Raw genomic sequence first — 18722 nt, 5'->3', positions numbered from 1 at the left:
AGTGTATGCACGTATGCCTTGCTGGGTTCCCTTCACATGCAAGTCACTGCATGGGTGTCATCCATCCATTTAGCTATTCTCTGTCAATGCTCATTTACAGGTTCCAGCTCCTACCTATGAGAACACTGCAGCATACATATGTGTCAGTTTGTATCATGTGGGACTTTCTCTTGAAAAAATACTTAGAAATTAACATAACATACTTAACATATAGAAGCATACTTAGAAATGAAAGGGCAGGTGGGAGCTGGTAGTGTCTGTACCTTTACAATCTCATCTGCAGTGCCTGGAGTACTCCCAGTTTACACGCCTTAGGATTCATCTTACACCTCAGCCAGTCTTGTGGGTGGAGTATGAAGTCTGTTTTAATTTATAAGGTATGATCGAAATATGTGGTGAATGTTTACATTTTAAAAATTTATTACAGCAAACCACACATTGCCATGATTCCCTCCCTAATACTCCCCCTTTCTTCTAACCCACTTATTCCACCTCTTTTGCTTCTTTCTGAAGCAGTCCTCGAAGTCCTCTTTTGTGAGTGTCTTTACTAGGTGTGATTAAAAAATACAGTAAACACTGCTGCTGAGTGCCACCCAATGAAAAGAAGGGCTCTTAAAAACATTATGGTGTGTCCTCATCAGATCTGGCACCATGCAACTTCTGGCTTTTCCTCAAAGTCAAAGTTGGGCTGGGGATTTAGCTCAGTGGTTCTGGTGCCTACCTCACAAGCACAAGGACCTGAGTTCAATCCCCAGTACCAAAAAAAAAAAAGTTGTTTTTGGTATGCATATATCACATACTTTCTCTGTTTGTTCTTGTCATTTTTACTTTTAGTGGTTTTTTTTTTTTCTCTTTTTTGGTACTGGGGACTGAACTCGGGACCTTGTGCTTGTGAGGCAGGTGAAGGAACCACTGAGCTAAATCCCTGGCCCTTTAATGGTTTTTTCAGTAGGAGCATTAAATATGTGTATAGGTACATTGTCAGTCTTTTTTCTTCAGGTGAAGTTTTCTCTTCCATAGTAAACATAAACATATTCTTTTTTTTTTTTTTGGTACCAGGGTTCGAACTTGGGACCTCGCTCTTGCGAGGCAGGTGCCAGAACCACTGAGCTAAATCCCCGGCCCACATAAACATATTCTTATACGTTTTTTCTCTTCATTTTGTAATTTCAGTTTTTTGGGTTTTTTTTGTACCGGGGATCGAACTCCAGACCTTGCAATTTCGAGGCAGGTGGCAGAACCACTGAGGTAAATCCTTGGCCCTGTATTTTGTTTGTTAAGCCAGTTAAACTTTTATACTTGTATCTTATGTGAGATAGGGATTTTTTTTTTAAAGACACAGTTATCCCAGTAATAATAAACATATAATAATGATATAATAAATTTTAAAATCTTAGTCCATCTCTAAATTTTCTTAGGTCATCATTTGGTTTTATTTATCAGTGTGTTTTTTTTCCCCATACAGTGCTTTAAAAATAACATTCATTTTGATTAGGTGATACAGGCAAATGGTCTAAAATTCAAAGAAGAAACAGAACAGTGCATCACAGAATGTTAGCCCCAGCAACCCAGTTCTCCCACCAGAGAGACTTTTTTTTTTTGCTATTTTCTTAACTTCCCTTCCAGAGATTTGATATCCAGAACACATACATTTTGCGTGTTTGTTTTGGTGACATATACTTTTGTCATGTTTCATGTGTCTGCAGTGTGTAGGTGCAGCATTGCATTTTCATTGGGGGATGTGTCCTCCAGGAGCTTGTCTGTGTGACCAAAAAATAGCTGGTACCAAGGTCTTCTGGATCCAAGGAATAGAAATGCATTCACTTTGGGCAGGGGAGAGGTCCTCATTATTTTAAAAATAATATTATTGACGTGTAATTTATACATCATAATGTTCCCTTTTTTTTTTTTTTTTTTGGTACCAGGGATCAAACTTGGGTCCTTGAGCCTGTGAGGCAGGCAGTGGAACCACTGAGCTAAATCCCTGGCCCCCAGATTGTTTTTTTTTTTGGTACCAGGGATCGAACTTGGCTTCTTACACTTGTGAGCCAAGCGCCAGAACTACTGAGCTAAATCCCCGGCCCTGTTCACTTTTTTAAGCTATGTAATTCATTGATCTTTTAGTATATTAACAGAGGTGCTCAGCTATCACCACAATTTTAGAATTTTTTTTCTATAGTACTGAGGATTGAACCCAGAGCAGCCATCTCACTGAACTATATCCCTATCCCTTTTATTTTTTGTTTTTTAAATTTTATTTTATTTATTTTATTTTTTTGGTACTGGGGATCGAACTTGGGTCCTTGCGCTTACACAGCAGGAGGCGAAACCACTGAGCTAAATCCCCGGCCCTTATTTTTTATTTTTGAAACAGGGTCTTGATAAGTTGTTAAATTGCCCAGGCTGGGCCCAAACTTGTGAGCCTCCTTCCTCAGCCTCACTGAGTGCTGGGACTACAGGCATCCACCATCATGCTTGGCTACATTTATTACCCCTAAATAAAACCCTTAGCCATTAGAATAATTATCTATTTTCTCCTACCCTACCCCACCCTCTAACCTGAGGCAACTGTTAACCTACCTTGTGTCTCTGTAGATTTTGGCTCTTTTGGACATGTCATGTAATGGAACCCATACTGCCCTGTGTGGCCCCTCTGTGGGGCATCTTCCATGCAGCTGTGTGGGCCAATGCCACCTTTCTCTTTAATGCCAATAGCATTCCTCTGTATGGATTGCCACATTTCAACTGCCCCTCACTCATCGGTAGTGTGGACGTTTGGATTTAGGGCCATTGTTTTTGTTTTGTTTTGTTTTTTTGGTATCCGGAATTGAACTCAGGGCCTTGCACTTTTGAGGCAGGTTCAGTGCCACTGAGCTAAATCCCCAGCCCTGGGGCCATTGTTTTGATCATAGCCCTTACCGTAGGTATGGAGTGGCGTTTCATTGTGGCTCTGATTTGCTAAAACATTTTGTCGTGTGCTTCTTGGCCATTTGTATATTTTCTTTGGAGCAATCGCTTAGATCCTTTGCCCATTGCCCCAGTGTCAGAACTAGACAGGGCAGTGGACCTCACACAAAGCTGCTCTGGCTTCAGGAGCCTCCCGTGCTTGTGTGTGTGTGTGTGTGTTCTCATGCAGTTTGCTTATGGGTGTGAATCTATAACCACTAAGATAGACCCTCTAAAGCCCTCACCCACTGAGTGAAGAGCCATGTGTGTTGTTTTAGGTTTCTGCTTTTGTGAATATAGCTGCTATAAATATTCATGATTGTAGATTTTTATGTCTCTGGGGTCTAATTACTGGGCCATAAGGTATATGTATGTTTAGTTTTTTAAGAAAGTGCCTGTTTCTTTTCCAGGCAGCTATCCATGTTACATCCTCACTACGCACATGTGAGAGATCCGGTTTCTCTGCTCCTTAGCAGTGAGCAGTGTGATCACTGTTTTCTTTTTTTTTTTTTTATTTACTTTTTTTTTTTTTTTACTGTTTTCTGTTTTAGCCTGTTTTAGCCATTCCCAACTTTGTGCTCACATTTTTAAGAGGACAGCCAACTAGTGTCCTAGGAGTTAGGAGAGCCAGAATGAAAACTGTTGCTCTTCCAAGCTTTGGTAATAGGTGCTCTTGTCTTTTTCAGTTCTAGAAACTGCCCAGGTGGCCCTGTCTTCGGGGTTTTCCTGGCCTTGTGACAGGGCCTCCTACTGTGTTCACAGATGAGAAGGCCCTATCTTCCCTTCCCATGTGACATCCTTGTCTCCTTCTCCAGGAGCTTTCAGGGGCGACTCTTCTTGCCTCTCCCTCAGGGGCACTGAGAGTGGGGGGTGCAGGTGGGCCACAGCCACTCAGCTTGTGGGTGGGCCGGCCCTCCTGTGCTCTTTACCAGCTTCTGTACATGCATGTGCGCCTGGGTCTCCTCAGCCTGTCTGTCAGACCTGAGGAGCTATGAAAGAGCTGGAGCCTGCCCAACTTTCTTCCTGCTGCCATGGAAATCTGACAATTCCCATTCTGGGCCAAAGAAAACAGGATCCATTCCCCTCCCCCAGCACGCAGCTGGGCTCCTGTCGATATCCACTGCTTTAATTGAGGCCGCGGTCATCCCAGGAGATGTTTGTGAGCTCTGCTTCCTTGTGGCCAGCAGAAAATAACTCAGCAAATATAATTTGAAAAAGTAATGTTTGTTGTTTTTCCTGAGTTGTACATGATCAATGTAAAAAACATTAGAAAATACAGAAAAATGTGCACAAGAAGCCAAGAAGCCTAGTTCCAGTACCCAGAGCCAGCACTGCAGCTAATACTCTGGAGTGTGCCCTCCTGGCCTTCCTACAGGGGCACAGAGGAGAGTGTGTGTACCCCTCAGCCCGGGGCACTATGAGTGACAGAGAGGGGCTGCTTTCAGTTTCTTCACTTACTTCCAGGAGTGGTCATCTCCTATACATGTACTGGTTGGTTGTTTTTCTGTTTGAATTACTGTAGTATGTTCTTTTTCTTTCCTTTCTTTTTTTAACCAGTTCTGTTCTAATGCATACTTCTTCCATATTGGTTCAAAAGCACATATTATGTGCTAAGAGCATGTTTGCTCCCTGAGTTATTTGTGATTGGCTTTTGTCCTGATAGCATACCCTGCCCTGAGCTCTGCTCATTAGCCACAGGCCTGGGGCCCATCTTGAACTGCTTTTTTTTTTTTTTGGTACTGGGAATCAAACCAGGACCTTGCACTTTCGAGGCAGGTGCAATGCTACTGAGCTAAATCCCCGGCCCCTGAACCACTTGCCCCAAGTTGCTGCATCCCAGACATGGAAGGAGGTGGTAGAAGCTGGAGAGGTCTTGTCTGCCTCAGAAACATACCTTTGGTGTTGGAGGGACATAGCATGGAAGTCACTATCCACGGCCACTTTGCAGTGGAAGCCCGTCTACAGATTGGCTTTTGGCTCAAAGCTTTCTGTGTTTGAGACCTCAGGGGCTGGTTGTGTCTTGCAGGGTGCAGAGGAGCAGGGAGACGATATCCATGCATGCCCTGCTGCGTTTCTGTGCACACTCTGTTGGCCTGTCATGCTCCAGCATGGTGTGTGGTTAAAGCATTGTCAAGGAGATGTGGAGGTCCCCTCACAGGAGGTGGGGAGGCAGTGACTGTCTGGTAGATGGGGCGACTTAGTGGGGATCTGGGCCAGACATCTCCTCCACCCAGAGGTGCAGTTGCAAGTGGGATCTGGAAGCTGGTTCTGACTTACAGCCTGGCCAGGAGAGGCGGTGGCCCTCATGTGTTCCCCAGGCAACTGTGCAGTCCTTCAGCCCTCTCAGTTCTCACACCTGGGGAACCATCCTCACTGTGCACAGGGCTGTTGTGGGCCTGGGTATGAACAGGACCCAGGATGTGTTAGACTGTGAGCTCTAAGCAAACGAGTTGTCAGCAGCCCAGTGGGACCCAACAGTGAAGGCCTGGCATGGGCAGGTAGGCTGGGCTCCCAGGGGGTCTCTGTTCATCATATTCAGCCCATTGGGATTAAGATCACTGGGATGGTCTTAATTCTTCTGTGAGATTAAATCATTTTAAAGTAATAAGTATATGCTCACTTTAATATATATATTTTTTTGGTACCGGGGATCAAACTCAGGTCCTTGCACTTGCACAGCAGGTGGTGAAACCACTGAGCTAAATCCCCGGCCCTATATGCTCATTTTAAAAGTTCAGATAACATAAATACAGTATATAGAACTTTGTCAACAGGATAGATCTGCTTCAAACATAAAAATCTTGGGATAATTGTAACAGCAAAATTATTTAGCATAGTAGCTCAAAAGCAAGAAATAAAGAGACTTAAAGCCAGACTGATGAGTGACACTGCACCCAGATGGCCCTGAGGACACCCAAAGTGGATTCTCCACAGAGGCCGGCATTTAGCATGGACCTGGCACAGGGGAAACCCAGACATTCATGTCCCACCTGAAAAGCCTACTCTTCTGGTCTAACATGTGAATTATAGGACCCTGGTACCATCCCAGACTACAGGAAGATCGAGAGGCATTCCTTGAGTCAGTCCCAGAGCCACTGCTTATGTCAGTACTAGGCCTACATTGCCACCAGCCCCGTGATGGGGGCACCATGGTGAGGAAATTGTCAAACAAACCAGTGTGGACCACATAGACACATCAGAACAAGCCACCCCCACCCACTGAGGGCTCACTTGGAGGTTTCTCCACAGTGGAAAAGAACAGGGCGCAGCAGGAAGAGAGCTCAGGAACTCAGAGACCTCACAGGGCTGAAGGAAAGCCCCCTACCTATGAGATGTGAATAGGTACAGCAGGAAAGAAAGTGAGATGCTGGAAGTAAAATATGATCAGGGAATCAGAAACCAAGCAAACAAGGTGAATGGCAGGTGGGACAGAGCCAGAGGGAGGAGCAGAAGAAGCTGGAAGGCAGGTGTGAGTGAATGACGATTGCAGGCACTGTGACACGGAGGTGGAGAGTATGCTAGAGAAGGTGAGAGAGGTGGGGTGGGAGATCTAACCTCTATTCGGTGGAACAGACCGGCAGAATGGAACAAAGTCAGCATTTCAAGAAAAAAATTGCTGAGATTTGAGAATGGACAAAAGACTTGAACACATATTCAGTCCCAAATAGAATGAGTAAAAGCCCACTTACAGGCACACAGAGGGAAGGGACAGGACATCAAGAAGAGAGCTCTAGGGCCGGGGATTTAGCTCAGTGGTTTTGTCGCCTGCTGTGCAAGCGCAAGGACCTGAGTTTGATCCCCAGTACCAAAAAAAAAAGAAGAAGAAGACGACGACGACGACGACGACGACGACGAAGAAGAAGAGAGCCCTAGAAGCTGCCAGGACAGAGAAGCCGGCCTGCCAGAGAGGAAGGGAGAGAGGCAGCTGCGTGCAGTCCACCTGGTACCCTGAGCTCAGGCCTGGGACACTGCCTCCCATGGAGAAGGAAGGAGAGGCAGCTTTCTCACAGAGCAGATGCCCAGGGGAAAGCAGTGGGCTCCTCTGCCTTCACCACGGAAGCCAGGTACAGAGGACACCTTAGCTTCTCTGTGACTTTTCTGCAAATCATGGCAGACTGACAGCCAAGTGGTGGTTATATAAAACTGGGTAGGAGATGTGTAGAGCAAGAAGGGCCCATTCTGATGATGAGAATGTTCTGGAAATTCTCAGGTGTCTAGAAGTTCGGAGCTCACTTTTCTCCATATCATTTTTTTAGTGGGAATTGAACTGAACTGACAAAAAAAAATTTCTCCCATGAGAATTCTATGTAGCGCATGGAAATAAAATGATTTCAAGCTGGATGTGACGGCACACACTTGGAATCCCAGCTATTCAGGAGGCTGGGGCAGGAGGATCACAAGTTCTAGCCCAGCCAGGGCAACTTAGCAAGATCCTTTCTCAAAAAGAGCTGGAAATGTATTTCATTACTCCCTGAATTCACAGTATCACCACCAAAAAACCCAAAGGCCTTAAAATATAGCTGATTCCCTTACCAGGTGGCACTGTGAACAGTGTCTGAGGTGGCAGGGAGTCCAGTGCTAGGGGAGTTTCTTATGTCACCCTGAGGGCCTGTTGCATGGGTGCACAGGCTTTGGCAGCTGTATTATCTTCCCTCTCTGCCACCAATGGGGTCCAGGGAAGGAACCGCCCCCCAAACTAGGGGAAGATGAACCAGTTATTTCCAGATCATTGTGATGTTAGGGCCATCCTGGGACTCAGTCGCATCCAGTCCTCCAGTTTGAGGGCAGGTGCTGCTGGGGAAGACAGCAGGTGAGCAGGGCAGTGCTCTTGCAGTTTAACTCTCCAGAGAGCAGGGAAGAAGGCCCTGATTGCACTGGGTTGTGGTGAGGATGCAGATGGTACATGTCGGGAGAGTTGTGCGCAGTCCCTGGTGTCTGTGCCACAGGCTCTTGGGAAATAATAATTCTCTTAGTTTTCTGTGGATGGGACTGTGTTTCACATCCCCTGCAGTGCCATGTGCATGAGGGACCATTGTGGGGCTCTGACCCTTTTCTAAGCAGGCCGGGCGGGAGGAGGTCACATTGCAGACAGAGTAAAGAACTTTTGTCCCTCTGAGTGAGCACATGTAAGACACATGGGCCTCACCTGCTTTACCCTTGGCTCTTTCCCCTCCCTCCCCAGAGCTGCCCTGCCTCCCTTCCAGACAGTGCACACATTTGGCAGTGAGCTATGGGGTGCAGTGGGGTGTGCCTCTGGCTCTGCTCACTTTGCCCTCAGTGGGAGGGCTCTGCTTTCCTTGCCTGCCCTGCTGGGTGTACACTATGGCCAGGCTCCTCATCACTCACTCACTTGGGACAGCCACCCTCCTGCCAGAAGAGCAGTGACTTGTATATGAGAGCAGGTGTCCCCAGGAGCACACCAGAGCTTTGGGTACCCTCAGCTCTGGTCTGACCCTTGCTTTCCTCTCCTCTCTCCAGTCCCCTTCACCATCTCACTGCCAGTTGTCCTATGCTCCCTCCTGCACAGGCCTGGAGTGCAGCGAGCCCTCCCAAGTGTTCACGGACTTAGCTTGTTTCTGGGTCTCCACGTGGCTGTGGTCTGCCCTGCTGTCCAATGCAGTTACACCTTTGAATCTGGAGAAGAACTCACCTGCCTGTCTTTGTGAGGTTGCAGGTGCCCCATTGGGCTTTACTGTGCACCTGGACAGGCCATGGCCGGGCAACACACAGGGCTTGAAGCTTTTGGCTTGTCTGGCATGATGGGGCAGCCTCAGTCACATCCAAGGATGGTGAGGGGATGTTGGGAACAAAGTAAACATAACAAACACATTCTTGGAAATGTTGTGCCCTTCCTGTCTGCTCACTGAATAAACAGCATTAAACTAATTGAAAAGAACAGATCACCCACCGTCCGAGAATTTAGCTCAGTGGTTCTGCCACCTGCTTTGCAAGCACAAGGTCCCGAGTTTGATCCCTGGTACAAAAAAAAAAAGAACAGATCACCCCAGTTCTACTCTCTCTGTACTCACCTGTCCCTCATTTCCTTGTAAACACAGGTTTCATTTATACGTTGTCATTTTTAGCGTCATTATAGTTATTATTTTATTTATTTTTTGGTATATATTGGGGTCGTGGTTGCTCAGGCTTACCTTGAACTCCTCAGCTTAAGAGCTCCTCCTGCCTCAGCCACCTGTGCTACTGTTCTGGCTTAATATCATTCTTAATTTTTTAAAATAAAACTTTTACTCTCCTTTTTTAAAAAGGCATACTCATTGTAAAATACAGAAAACATGGAAAAGTTTAGAAATAAAAATATACAAAAATATTATTTTTTCCAACCATTTCAAAGGTATGGCTGACATTCAGGTTTCTTACAAACTTTGTTGCTGTGGTTTGGGGGTGACCAGTGATCTGATTCTCCATGCTAGCCCTTCTGCCATCTTGGAGACTGAACCGTACTTGAAGCCCAAGGTGACATCAGGCAGTTGGGTCTGGAGGTATCTGTGCATAGAGCCTGTGGGCCCATGGCCTTGGGGTTGGGCCCATCTTACATCAATGGCAGAGCAGACCAGGACTGGTCTCCTGACCAGTCCCTGTTTCTGTGGCTGCTTTTTCTCTTGGGTCATGTCCTGTGGTCACTCTCTCAAAATTGGAGGTCATGGTATGAACTTGATATTTCAACCTAAATGGTGTTTTGCTTCAGAGATACCGCAGATGTCTTTGTTGTTCACGCATGCTCCTCAGGTAGCTTTGTCCAGGGCTGTGATGTTTTTATTACAGCTGCTTAATGCTTTCCTTCCACAAGACTGCACACAACAGAATGGAAGGCGCCCTTGTGCAGGGCTTCCTGGCTTGGCTCTTGGCTGAGGTTATTTCCACCTCCTGATTGCTTGAGGAAGCCTCTGGTTTCCTGGTGTCCCTGTGGTGGGCAGTGCCACCTCTTTTGGGGAGCTTGCTCCATTTGCAGGTTCCTGGCACCTTCAGGAGTGTTGCCACAGGCCTGTCACATGGCTGCTCAGGCAGCCCCTCCAGTTTGGGATCTGAAATTCCAGAGTGGACAGATTAGGCTGCATATCTGTGCAGTCATTTCAAAATTATTCTGGTAATGCCATGAAAAGATTTCCCAGGGTAGAGTATCCACAGCTGGGAAAACAGTCGTCGCTTTGAAGACGTTTTCCCAGGCACAGGACGCGCATCTCCTGCTGTTCAGAGCACGGACAGCGTCTGCTGTGGCTTATTGTGTTCCTGGATTATTCGATGGTGGTGCTCAGCCTTGTCCCGGGAAAGGCTGGATCATCCTCTGTCACTCCACACTCAACCTGGATGATGGGGCTTTGTTTTGCCCAGGCACCAGAATGAGTTTGGGAGGGTGCAGGGATGGTGGTACATGGCCCCTCGGGGCTGTGGCTTCTCATGGGTGGAAAGCACTTTTGTTGTGTGTTCACAATACTGTGTTAAAGACTTGGAAATGAGAATCAATGCTGAGGCCCAGGCCTCTGTGCTTCCTGTCAAGTTGACCCCAGTGTGTGGTCCCTCACCTCCCTGGGCTCTCTGTGAGCCTGTGGCCTGCTGGAAGTATGAGGCAGTGGCCAGTCCCTGTGTGAGAGCACAGGCTGTCCTGCCCACTGCTGGATGCTGTAACCAGGAACAAGGCAGATCCCAGGATGGGCTGGTCCTCAGGTAACACTGAGGTCCCACGGCACTGGCCTTCAGCAGGACTGAGGTTTGCCCACAGCCTAAGGCTGGGAAGTGCTCCTCCCAGTGGCCTATGGGATTCTCACCTGTGTGGGAAGATGTCCATCTGCCTCTCAGAGAGAGAACCAAGTTACCCAGGAAGGATCCATGGATGATACATACATGTGTGTGCACGCATGCTTGCCTATGTACAGGTGGGCCTGGGGCTGTCTGCACTCTAGATGGTTCTCCCATGCATGGGTCCAGGCTGGATATCCTTGGCCTAAGAGCCAGCTGTGTCCTGCTGTGCCAGGACTCGGCCTGCTGAAGCCCAGCACTGGTGCCACTGCAGTTCTGTGTGCCTGAGCTGCCTGTCAGGTCCAGAGGCGGCTGCTCCCTCCAAGTCCCCTCTGTGCACGTCGCCAGCATGTCTGAAGAGGGAGTGTGGGTTTTTAATGAGGCACAGAGGTTAGAGATGTTCCCATGCATGTAAATTGAGTTTCCCTGTAGTTCCCATTTGGTAGGAAATCTAGTATGTGGCATTTTCTTTCCTCTGGGCCCTGCACTCTTCCTCAAGAGAAACAGCCACGAGTGCCACCAGTTTATCCAAACAAGTGATTTGGAAATTGGAACTGACCTGAGGCTTACACACTCCCATGAACTTTGTTCTTAAAAAGAAAATAGAATTTTGTTCTAGAGAACAAACAAGTTGGCTTTCATGCAGCAGAGCAGAACAGGTCCTGGCTTGAGCAAGGGGCTCCCCCACTAGGGGCCTGGTGGCTGGCTCCACAAAGGGACAGGGTTGGGTAAGTCCAGGCTGGTCTGGAGTGAGCAGGACCCTCCCAACCAAGAGGGCCACACTGTTCCCCAGCCAGGTCTACAGGAGAAGCAGCAGGCCTTCCCTGCGGATAAACTAGTTGTAGAAAATTCAGCCTTACAAAAAAGATTATAATTAGGGCCAGGGATTTAGCTTAGTGGCACCGTGCCTGCCTTGCAAGCGCAAGGTCCTCAGTTCGATCCCCAGTACCCAAAAAAAAAAAAAAGATTATAATTATTAAGGCATATTAGTTGTATAAATAATGAGTTTTGTTTCATCATTTCTGCACATGCATAGACTGTGCTTTGACTAAATCCACCTTCCCTTCTGCCTATTCTTCGCCCTCCACCTTTTGTCCTCTTATACCTCTTCTACTTTCAGGTTATCCTGCATAGGAGAGAAAACATGTGATGCTTGTTTTTCTGTGTCTAGCTTGTTTTGTTTAACATTATGTCCTCTAGCCCCATCCATTTTTCTGTAGATGACATGATTTCATTCTTCTTAAGGGCCGAATAAGGTTGTATGTATATGTATACATTTTCTTTATCCATTCACTTGTTGATGGGCACCTAGGCCAAATTCATGTCTTGGCTATAGGAAATGGTGCCTTAATAAATGTGAGTATGCAGGTGTCTCTTTCCTTGAGTCTATAGCCAGAAGTGGCATAAGTGGATCATATGGTAGCTTTTTTTTCAGTTTCACAGGAATTTAAATACTGTTTTCCACAGTGGCTTTGATAATTTGCCCACCAACAGTGTATAAGGGTTTCTTTTTCCCCACACCTTCATCAGCATTTGTTATTTTTTTGTCTTTATGATAATAGGTGTTCTGTCTGGGTTGAAAGGAATTTCAATGCAGTTTTGGTTTGCATTTCACTGGTGGTTAAAGATGGTGAGTATTTTTTCATATGTTTGTTGGCCATTTGTACTTCTTTTGAAAATTACCTGTTCAGATCATTTACCTTTTTTTTTTTTTGGTACCAAGGATCGAACTTGGGACCTTGTGCTTGCATGGCAGGCACTGAAACCACTGAGCTAAATCCCTGGCCCTCACCCATTTTAATTGGATAATTCTTTTGTTTTTTTGAATTCTTAGCTTTGTGTGATGGTACACACTCATAATCTCAGCACTTTGAGAGTTTAAGGCAGGAGGATTATAAGTTTAAGCCTTGCCTGGGCAATATCATGACTTAGCAAGACCCTGTCTCAAAACAAATTAAAGATCTGAGGATATAGCTTAGTATAAAAGCCCTGGGCTCAATTCTCCATACAGTAAATTAGTTATTTAAAGCACTAGGGATGTAGCACAGTGTGAAGGCTCTGGGTTCATCCCTACTACTACCAGGGAAAAAAGGGGTTTTGAAATTCTTTATATATATTCTGGATCTTAATCCTGGTCAAATAAATAGCTGGCAAAGATTTTCTTCCATTCTCTAGGCTGTCTCCACTCTGGTGACTTTCTTTTGCTGTACAGAAGCCTTTTAATTTGATGTAATCCCATTCATCTTTTTTTTTTTTTAGCTTGCCTTATATTCATTACCAGCAGGTTATATTCTATGGGTTGTGAAGGGAAGATAGTTCACCCTGGAGTTGAGGAGAAGCAGGAAGACCACAGTGTTCACCAGCATTTGAGGGCTGAGCTGCTGGCAGCTTGGTGGGAGGTCTCTGTCCCTGGGTGTCTCTGTGGCTGTGGGTGCAACAGTCAGTGGGGGTGAGGGGAGGGGCCGTGGCCAGCAGCCAAGGAGCTGCATTCTGCAGACCATGATCCTGGGGCTCCTAAGACCCTAGGCAGGGCTGGTGTGGGGTGCAAGCTAACAAAGAGCCAAGCTGTCCTTCCCTGTCCCCCCATCCCACTGCTCACACCCACCTTCCTGCCCCACCTACCCATTGGCACATACCTCCTCTGTCCTCCAGATTGCCACCTTGGAGAAAATGTCCTTCCTCCCAGCTTCCCGTTAGCAAGAGAGAATTACTGTCCTCTGTCTCCTAGTGAGTTGCTGATTCCAGTGTTATGGATATCATGTCTGCTTTTTAGCATTTATTTAAGTTTTAAATAAATCCTTTGGTTTCACTGAAGAAGTAAGACCGTGCATTTAGGGATGACTGTGACTTTGGGTATTAGGTTCTACTTGGGCCCAGAGCTTCAGCTCAGCAGTGATGATTTAAGTACATGGCTTTCATTCCTGCTGTGACAGGCACAACCCTGTCTTGTGCCTCCTTTCTTGTTCTCCTACTTCTCTGCTGTGACACACAAGTGGAAAGGTGCCTGCCCTCCAGGGACCTGCACACAGGCCGGAGGCTGCACATGCCATAGCTCTCTCCTTGTTTTCCCCAGGCTCTGTTTCCCACGAAGTAGCACAGATTAGCTTTGCTTTCATTTAAATTTTATATGAATGGAGTTGTCTTATGCATAGTTTTGTGTTTAGCCTTTTTGGCGATGCTTTATATTAGCCATACTGTTGTGTCTCGCTATACATTGTTCTTTATTATTGATATGTCAATTATACCATTGTCCAGTGGTGGCAAACCTATGGCACATGTGTTATTGTTTTCTTTTTCTTTTAAGACAAAAGATGTTAATGTATGAGTTGTTTTTTCTGAACTAAAACCTCAGTATTCAGGTTTAATTGTAATGTTGGCACTTTGCAATAAATAAGTGGGTTTTAGTTTGCAGTTTGGGCACTCAGTCTCACCATCACCGCCGCAATCTAGGTGTTCTTGTATTAGTTTGAGTTGTTTCTAGTCTTTAGCAATTACAAACAATGCTCCCATGAACCCTGTTGGTGCATTTGAGTTGCCAGACAAGTGCATGAGTTCCTTTCAGGGATTTACCTGTGTGTGCTGGGATCACAGGGTCTGACAGCTGCCAATCAGTTTGTCTCTACTAGCAGACCAGCTGAACTGAATTGATTATCTATTGCAGTGTAGCAAATAAATGCAAAGTTTAGTGGCTGAAACAACAGAATTGTGTGGATTCAGCATCCAGGCCTGTCTTAGCTGGACCTTAGGGCTCACAGAGGTACATTCACGGGATGGGGCAGGGCTGCCACCCACCAGAAGGCCACACTGGTATTGGTGAGCTTCCAGCTCCAGTTCCTCGTGGGCTATTACACTGAAAACTCAGGTCCTCCTTGCCAGCCAATGGCCAGGGCTCCTGATGGGCCACTGACTTCATCAAAATGAAAAAGCACAAGAAAGGGGGGAAAGAGCAGAAGCCAGGAGTCCCAGTCCCAGAAGTGATGTCCCCTGGCTTTTGCTGCATGCTGTTTGTGTTAGAAGCATGTTCCCAGGCACAGCCCACACACAGGGGAGGGGACCTCAGGTGTGACAGAAGGTGAGGTTGATGGGAGCACATCCCCACGTTCCCTAAGAATGGCATTTCTTACACCCCAGCAGCAGTGGGCCAGAGTACAGTGTGCTGTGTCCTTAATGACACTTGAGATGGCCAGGTTTTGCTATGACCTGGTGCACTTGAGTAATGTGTCATCATAGGTATATGCGTGTGTGCCCACGTGTGTCTATGTGTGAGCATTTATGTGCATGTGTGTCTGTGTGTGCATGCATGTGTGAGCAAGTATGTGCATGTGTGAGAATTTGTGTGTGTGCACACGAGCACATGCCCATTGTCAGAAGGCCAGATGAGGTGGATGGGGCCTAGTATCCCTTGAGTTAACAGCCCTGGCAGTGCCTTGTGGAGTAGGGGCCACAGTAGGGGGCTGTCCCTGAAGGCCTTAAACTCACCTCTGCTATTGCAAGCTTTCTTCTAGAAATTGGCCTGGGGCTTCCCATCCTTTCAGGCTTTCTGTCCCTTTCAGATGTTGATTTGTTAATGTTGCCCATACAGCATCCAGTGAGTATGGCTACCCTGCCTGGTCAAAGGCTGGGGTCCTAGGGCCCATTTGTTGCAGGAGAGCAGCTTCAGCCTCTCTGGGAGAGGGTTCTCTGTGGAGATGACATTTGACCACTGCTGACTGAGCTCAAGCAGAGCAAGAGTTGAGGCAGCCTGCCCTGACCTCCTTCATACCGGAGATCAAACTCAGGACCTTGTGCTTGCAAGGCAGGCAACAGAACCACTGAGCTAAATCCCCGGCCCTATACCTGGGGTTTTGAGTCAGCAAAGGAGAATGCTGTGTTGTTTGTAAAGAGTGATCCATGTGGGTAATGTGCACCTCCTTCCTTCATTGTCACTTTCCTGAAGTGGCCTTGTGTTCCCTCATGGATTGTGGCCTTTGCTTCTGTTCTAGCAGATGATATGAGGAGATGCCAGGGCCTAGAGGGCATGCTATGTGGCCACTGTGGTCTGTTGAGCCAGTGCTCGGAACTAACAGAAGTGTGGCACCATCCACCCTTTTGGGTACTGGAATCTCAGGGGAAAAGACAGAGAAAGGTGGAGCATTTTACAAGCTGTCCAGGTGATGTCCTGTGTGGAGGGGAGAGACAAAAGAAGAAGGAACAGGAACTTCATGGGAAGTCACCCACTTGATTGTGTTTTCTCCCTTGGAGCCTCCTATCAGCTGGTGCTGGTGCTCAGAGCCGGCTCCAGCAAGGCTGGGACGGCTCCAGGACCCACAGCTGATCTCTTCTGATAAGCTTTGGCTTGATTCTACACTGGTGTTAAGGCATAGAAACACAGTCATATCGGTACACCTTTGTTCTGTCTTCCTTTGGCTTCTAAGACCCTTGTTCACAGGCGGGGTCCCCACCCACTGGACAATGGCAGCAGTCAGATTAACTCCACAGCTGACGTCTTTCCGACAGCCAGCCTGGGTGTACGTGCCTGCCTATCTGTGGGTCTGTGTCCACTTAGGGTCTTCCTGGGAGGCTGGGGCCTCTGAGACGGCCCTGCTATGTTACTGTCTAGGCAGCATTAATAGCCATACCTGCTGCAGGACACTTGTCCTCCAGCCCCAGGGGACCTCTTTCCTCACCCTACAGTGCCCCTAACCTGCCCAGCACCCTTCCCCAGAGGACATGTTGTTTATAGACTCCAGCTTTCGTTCCAGGAGCTGCAGTCTGTGCTTGTGAAGAAGATGCAGTCAGAAACATCTTTTACCTTGAGAACTCTTAAGTGGAGACCAGGATACTAAGGGCCTTCTGGGGAGTGGGAGGCTTGGGCAGGGTGACTGTTAGGGACAACCACCCAGTCCTCCCCAGCAGAGTCAACTCTCCAAAGAGCCCAGAAGGCAAAGTGCTAATTAGATCTGGAATGAAGGTCTCCAGTGACCGCTCTTCTCTTTAGCCACCTGGCAAGTGGTGAGGGAAGGGAGCTGCTCCTCCTCAGGTTTCTGCAGTAACTCTTGGTGCAGAGAGATTGACCAGAAATCTTGCATGTCTGTCTCTTCCGTGACCTGAGAGGAGAGGCAAATGTTCTGCAGCTGTCCCATGCAACCACTTCTTTGGTCTCTGTGATTCCAAGTTTGCTGATCACAGCTCTAAGCCAAAGAGCAGAGGTACTGTAGGACCGTTTTTGTGAGGAGCCTTGTTTTCCAGAGTTCTGAGTGCATGTCCCTGGAAAAATGTCTGAGAATGGTTCAGGGCAGAGTAAGTGGCTGACCAGTTCCTTTCTGCATGTGGAAGTTGCCGCTGTGGGGTGCCATGCTGGGGCTGTCTGCCTGAGGGTCCCAACTCACTGTGGACAGCACCCAGCAGAGTGGGAACCAGCCTCTGCTGCTTCACGACCGTCCCAGGGAATGATTTACTATGTTCGGCTTTAATTTCTCCTACAGTTCTTTCTCTGTGTTTTTAATTTAAAAGCATATCAAAAGGCACCCCAGATAATTAGTTTCCCACTGTGGAAAAGAAAATAAAGCTTGAATTACCAGGCAGTAAGTAAGAAGAGGAAACTTTAATTAGAAGCCCTACAGTAAGTCTTGGAGGATAGCTCGTAGGACTCCAGGTGGCCAAGCTGTCCCTTTTCAGGAAGTGCTCAGAGCCTGCAGAGGGCTGGCTGCCCTGTGCAGCCTGAGGGAGTACCAGGGCCAAAGTGGTGTTAACACTGAGGTGCTGGGCCACCTTGCAGAGACCAGGGACATCAGAGAGGGCATTCCTGGTGCTCACAGGATGGCATTATTGAGATGTGATACACACAGCATAGACTCACCTTTCTCTATGTGTGCTTCAGTCATGTCATTGGTCACAGAGCTGCACAGCTGTGGCCTCGACCTGTTGGAACCCTTCACCCACTCTCCTGCCCCTGGCCCTGTAGCCTCTGCCTGCTTCCATGGACTTCACACATGGCCTTCATGGCCTTCTGTACCTGGTTTCTTCCACTGGACATGTTTTCAAGGGTTAGTGTGTAGTAGTGGTAGTGCATGTCAGTGCTGCACTCCTTTTTACAGCTGAGTGAGGCTCCGATGTGTGCTACGCTGAATGTTTTCATCTGATGGACACTTAAGTTTCTTCACCCATTGGTTGTTGTGAAGAGTGCTGCTATGAAAATCTGTGTGCAAACACTTGGTTAAACACCTGTTTTCGATTCTTTGGGTCCATAAGTGTGAAGTGGGTATTCTTAGCAGTTGGTCTATTGCTTTGATGGTTGTTGGCCTGCTTGTGGTTAGGTTCTGTTTTCACTTGTATCCCCTAAGTGTATGAGGGTAAGTTGCAGCTGGGCCTGGTGACACACACCTGTGATCCTACCTACTCAGAGGCTGAGGCAGGAGGATTACTAGTTTGAGACCAGCCTGGGCAACTCAGGGACACCTTGTCTCAAAATAAAATAAAAAGGGACTAAGATATAGCTCAGTAGTAGAAGGCCCCTGGATTCAAGCCATGGAGGGGGGGAGAAAGAAAAAAAATCAGCTGCAGACATCATATCCTTTACCTCTGAGTACTTTAATGGGTATTTCCTAAGACTAATAGCATTATTTTGCTTAACACAGCACAGTCGTCAGTCTCAGGAAACAGAATATTGATAGGAACCTTTAATCTACTTAGTTATTACAAGTTTGTTCACTGACTCCATAGCATCCTTTTTTTTTTTCTTTTAATGAGAGAAAATCTTGCTGCGTTGCCCAGGGTGGGCTTGAACTTGGAATCCTCCAGCCTCACCCTCCCGAGTAGCCCATATCACAGACATGTGCCGCCATACCTGGATCATGATTTCCTTTATATTTCTTTTTCTACTTTAGATCATCCCATCGAGGATCTACATTGAATTTGTTACCTCTTTTCTTTCTCCTGAATTTTGAGCAGTTGTTCCACCATTGTCTCTCATGACATTGAACCCCCAGTGTCTTCACACTAAGCTACACCCCCAACCCCCTACCTCCCCTTTTTTTTGTACCGGG

General features: G+C 47.1%; 1 protein-coding gene across 2 annotated transcripts in view; it reads left to right on the top strand.

Annotated features, from left to right (window-relative positions):
- Window positions 1-18722, top strand: part of Chlsn (cholesin) — a 111073-nt gene that overhangs the window by 15662 nt on the left and 76689 nt on the right. The gene's annotated exons all lie outside the window — the stretch shown is intronic.

The sequence above is a fragment of the Heterocephalus glaber genome, unplaced genomic scaffold (genome assembly GCF_053883595.1).
Source record: "Heterocephalus glaber isolate CG9 unplaced genomic scaffold, H.glaber_assembly_v1.0 deba00001610, whole genome shotgun sequence".
Classification (NCBI taxonomy): domain Eukaryota; kingdom Metazoa; phylum Chordata; class Mammalia; order Rodentia; family Bathyergidae; genus Heterocephalus; species Heterocephalus glaber.
This window is presented reverse-complemented; position numbering and strand designations above follow the sequence as displayed.